The following is a 5,602-nucleotide window of genomic DNA, read 5'->3' as shown; positions in this document are numbered from 1 at the left end:
TATTATCATCATTAATATCATCATTATTATTATTATCATTTTTATTATTATTATTATTATTATTATATCTCTTAGCACTACCTCAAATCCCACATATCCTTACTCAGCCACACATTAAAAAATAAATAAATAAATAACTAATCCCCCTCTCCCCCCCCAGAAATTCTGCAGGGAGCCGGACCCCCCTCCCCCCGGCGTCCCCCCCACCGCCGCCGCCACCGCACCACCACACACCCACCACCACAATCACCACCACACCGAGTCCCACCCATCACCACCACAGCACGCTAATGTAAGTGATAGATAGATAGATTGATTGATATATAGATAGACAGACAGACAGATATAGATAGACAGACACAGATAGACTGATAGATAGCCGGTATAGATGGGTAGATAGATGGATAGACAGACAGACAGCCGGTATAGATAGATAGAAGGTAGACAGATGGATAGATAGATGGATAGGTAGAGAGAATATGCATGAGTATATAAAGATACTTCAAGACAACAGCTAGACAAATATTTATCTATCTATCTATCTATCAAGAAATCCTTCTGAAAATCGTTATGCAACAGACTGTTTTGTGGAAATCTCTCTCTCTCTCTCTCTCTCTCTCTCTCTCTCTCTGTATGTATATGTGCATGTATGTATGTATGGATATTAATTTCTCTCTCTCTCTCTCTGTATGTATATGTGCACGTATGTATGTATGTATGGATATTAATTTCTCTCTCTCTCTCTCTCTGTATGTATATGTGCATGTATGTATGTATGGATATTAATTTCTCTCTCTCTCTGTATGTATATGTGCATGTATGTATGTATGGATATTAATTTCTCTCTCTCTCTGTATGTATATGTGCATGTATGTATGTATGGATATTAATTTTTTTCTCTCTCTCTCTGTATGTATATGTGCATGTATGTATGTATGTATGGATATTAATTTCTCTCTCTCTCTCTCTCAAGCATATAAAATAAATCAATCATTTTTCTACCTCTATACATTCAATAATAACTAACATATCTATCCATCTATCTATCTGATCTATTTATGTCTATCTATCTATCTGTGTATCAATCAGTCCATTCACCTACCCTACCTACCTACCGTCTATCTATCTATCCATCCAGCTATCTATCTATCTATTTATATTCACCATCTCTATTATTCCCCTATATGGTTGTAACTATTTTTCTATCTATCTACCAACCTATTTATCTATTCATCTAACAATCTATCTACCAGTCTATCAATCCATTCATCTATCGAACAATCTATCTACCTATCCATCATCTATCAACCTATCTATCCATTCATCTATCTGTCTATCTACCCAGCTATCTATCTATCTATCAAACTATCTATCTATCCCCTACAGGATGTGTAATACGTGTCAGCACTACCTATCCACTCGAAACCAATCTATCTATCTATCTATCTACCCATATATTCCTCAATCTATCCATCTATCTTGCTTATCTATCAATCTACCCACATATTCCTGTATTTATCTATCTATATAACAATCTATCTTGTCTATCTATCCATCTATCTATCTACCCACATATTCCCGTATCTATCCATCTATCTACCAATCTATCTTGTTTATTAATCTACCCACATATTCCTGTATCTATCTATCAATCTATCTTTATCTATCAATCTATCTTGTCTATCTACCAATCTATCTTGTCTATCTACCAATCTATCTTGCTTATCTATCAATCTATCCATATATTAACCTATCTATCTATCTATTAATCTATCTTGTCTATCTTCATCTACCAATCTATCTATCTATCAATCTACCAATATATTCCCGTATCAATCCCTCTATCTACCAATCAATCTTGCTTATCTATCAATCTACCTACATATTCCTGTATCTATCCATCTACCCCTTACAGGAGGTGAAGTACGTCTCAGCTAACTGCATGGTGGTGACGCATTGCACAGGTGACGCTGCAACACTGGTGGATCAACACTTCTCACGTGCCCTTGCAACACACGCCTTCCTTAAGACCTCAGACCACCCAGAGAAAGGTGAGAAGGACTAATTAGACAGGTGAGAAGTAATTAAGGGCTAATAAGACAGGTGAGAAATTAAGGACTAATTAGACAGGTAAGAATGGACTAATTACAGGTAAGAATGGACTAATTAGACAGGTAAGAATGAAGGACTAAAAAGATAGGTAAGAACAAGTGCTCATGGGCCCTTCGGGCCCATGAGCACTTGCTCCTGCGGAGGGCTTTCGCGTTGCTATAATATATTTTAGTTACAGCTATGGGCAAAAAATTCTACCGAGATCCTATGTCGGGCTTCGGTAGCGGCGTTTTTGGGTCAAAATGTGATCGCTCATTAAATATAGTTAAAGTTTTTCAATCGTGATGGGACCAAGTTTTTTCACATCAGCGATTTTTTTGCGATTTTTGTGCCAATTTTGGTGCGATTTGAATGTGTAGTTTCGGCTGCCCAAAATACACACACACACACATACACACACACACGGCTAGTGCTATAGTGTATTAGATGAAGGACTAGACACGTAAGAATGAAGTACTAATTAGACAGGTAAGAATGGACTAATTAGACAGGTAAGAACTAACGAAGGACTAATTACAGGTAAAAACTAATTAGAGAAAGGCTAATTAGATAAAGGTAAGGGGTAATTAGACAGATAAGAATTGATTAGAGAAAGGTAAGAATTAGGGAAAGGTAGGAACTAATTAAGGATAGGTTGGAATTAATTAAAGGTAACAGGTAAATTAGAGAAAGGTAAGGGGTAATTAGAGAGAGGGGTATTTAGAGAAAGGTAAGGGCTAATTAGAGAAAGGTAAGGGGTAATTAGAAAGAGGTAAGAGGTAATTAGAGAAAGGTAAGGGGTAATTAGAGAAAGGTAAGGGGTAGCTAAGCAGAGAGAGGTAAGGACTAATTAAACAGATAAGAACTAATTACGGAAGGGTAGGAATTAATGAGAAAGGTAGGATGTAATTAGACAGGTAATTACTACTTAATGAGGAGTAATTAGAGAAGAACACCTTAATTTCCAGCACAACAACAAAAACAACTTCCATCTCTCCATTTCATTTACCTGTCCACTAATTACACCTGCCAAGCAATCCAATTAAGAATCACAGGTGTAAATCTAATCACCGTAATTACCTTCATTTACTACTGTTAATTGGGGTCAACTGGGAATTATTCTATCTACCTATAGCCAGAAGCCATAATCCCGCAAAGGGTGGCCGCAGACAAGACGCCTCCAAGTCGCTCTGTCACCCACCACTTGACTGCCCTCCCCCCTCCCTCATATACCTCTCAACTCCATCCCTCCACCTCGTCCTCGGTCTTTCCCTCCCTCCACTTCACCTACATACACCCTCCTAGTCAGTCTTTCAAACAAATATCATTTAATCTGACCTATAATTGCCATCTCTCCATCTTCACTACTGGAAAATAATACTCTGTTCAATTGTCCTTCACTACAGCCTTACATGCCTCCCACAGCACTTCTTCGTGACTAGCATCGTCCTCTAGTGTTAATTACAAGTTAGTATTCATGATGGAGAGATGGCGATTTTAGGCCAAGTTAGAGAAAAAGTCCACAGTATATCCAGTGAAATGAAGGAGGGAGAGAAGGAAGGAAGGAAGGAAGGAAGGAAGGATGCAGGAAGGAAAGAAGAAAAAAAGACAGACGGGAAGGAAGGTTAGAGGGGAGAGAAGGAAGGAAGGAAAAAAGAAAGACAGGAAGGAAGGAGAGAGGGGAGAGAAGGAAGGAAGGAAGGAGAGAGGGGAGAGAAGGAAGGAAGGAAGAAAAAAGAAAGACAGGAAGGAAGGAGAGAGGGGAGAGAAGGAAGGAAAGAAGAAAAAAGAAAGACAGGAAGGAAGGAGAAAGGGGAGAGAAGGAAGGATGGAAGAAAAAAGATAGACGGGAAGGAAGGCTTGAGGGGAGAGAAGGAAGGAAGGAAGAAAAAAGAAAGACAGGAAGGAAGGCTAGAGGGGAGAGAAGGAAGAAACGAAGGAACAGAAAAAAAGGATGGCAAGAAGGATGGAAGAGAAGAAAGAAAGGAATGAAGGAGGGAAGGAAGGAATAGAAAAAAGAAAGGATGGAAAAAAGGAATGGAAATAGGAAGGATGAAAGGAGAAAAAAGATAGAAAGAAATGAATGAATGAAGGAAGGAAAGACGGGAGAAAAGGACGGATAGAAGGGAGTGAAAGAAAGAAGGAAGGATAGAAGGGAGAGAGAAAAAAGGAAGGAAGATGGGAAGGAGGGGAAAAGAGGAAGAAGGAAATGAGAGAGAGAGAGAGAGAGAGAGAGAGAGAATGGAGAGGCAGGAGGAAAGCGTGACCACAAAGGAAGTAGGAAGAATGTCAACAGTAGGGAGACAAAGGCTGTTAAAGGGAGGAGATAATGCAGGGAGGGAGGGAGGGAAGCTAGAAGGGAGGGAGGGAGGGAAACTAGAAGGGAGGAAGGGATGGGGGGAGGGAAGCTAGAAGGGAGGGAGGGAAGCTAGAAGGGAGGGGGTGAGTGAGGGAGGGAAGCTAGAAGGGAGGGAGTGAGTGAGGGAGGGAAGCTAGAAGGGAGGGAGGGAAGCTAGAAGGGAGTGAGTGAGTGAGGGAGGGAAGCTAGAAGGGAGGGAGTGAGTGAGGGAGGGAAGCTAGAAGGGAGGGAGTGAGTGAGGGAGGGAAGCTAGAAGGGAGGGAGTGAGTGAGGGAGGGAAGCTAGAAGGGAGGGAGGGATGTAGAGAACTTAGGAAGGAGGGAGGGAGTGAAAGAAGGGAGAGAACGAGAGAGGAAAGGAGGGAAGGAATAAATGGGAGGGAGGGAAGGAAGCTAGAAGGGAGGGAGGGATGTAGAGAACTTAGGAAGGAGGGAGGGAAAGAACGAGAGGAAAGGAGGGAAGGAAGGAAAGAAGGAAGGAAAGAAAGGAGGGAGGGAAGCAACGAAGCAAGGAAGGAAGGAGAGAAGGAAGGAAGGAGGGAAGGAAGGAAGGAGGGAAGGAAGGAAGGAAGGATGGATGGAAGGAAGGAAGGAGGGAAGGAGTGAAGGAAGGAAGGAGGGAAGGAAAAAGATACCCTGCAAGAATTGGAGATAAGAAAAGATAATACACAGAAAATACAGATAAAAATAGATAAAGATAGGAAAGAACACGAGAGAGAGAGAGAGAGGGAGGGAGGGAGGGAGAGAGAGAGAACCCCTCCATCTTCCTCCCCCTCCTTCTCTCTCCTTCCCTTCTCAGATGATTCATGTCTTGGTAACGTTTTCCTCTCTCTCTCTCTCTCTCTTTCTCTCTCTCTCTTTTTCTTTCTCTCTCGCTCTCTCTCTCTTTCTTTCTCTCTCTCCTCCATTTTTTCTTCTTACCCTGTTTTTCATTCTCTCTCTCTCTCCCACTTATTTTTCTTTTCTTACCCTGTTTTCTCTCTCTCTCTCTCTCCTCCACACATTTCTTTTTCTTACCCTATTTTTCATTCATTCATTCTCTCTCTCTCTCTCTCATCCACTTATTTTTCTTTTTCCCTGTTTTTCATTCTCTCTCTCTCTCTCTCTCTCTCTCTCTCTCTCTCTCTCTCTCTCTCTCCTCCACTTTTTTCTT

Source organism: Coenobita brevimanus, chromosome 4 (assembly GCF_032717465.1).
Source record: "Coenobita brevimanus isolate Jiangsu-jjx chromosome 4, ASM3271746v2, whole genome shotgun sequence".
NCBI lineage: Eukaryota > Metazoa > Arthropoda > Malacostraca > Decapoda > Coenobitidae > Coenobita > Coenobita brevimanus.
The sequence above is the reverse complement of the archived record's forward strand: the minus strand, read 5'-3'. Positions refer to the sequence as shown.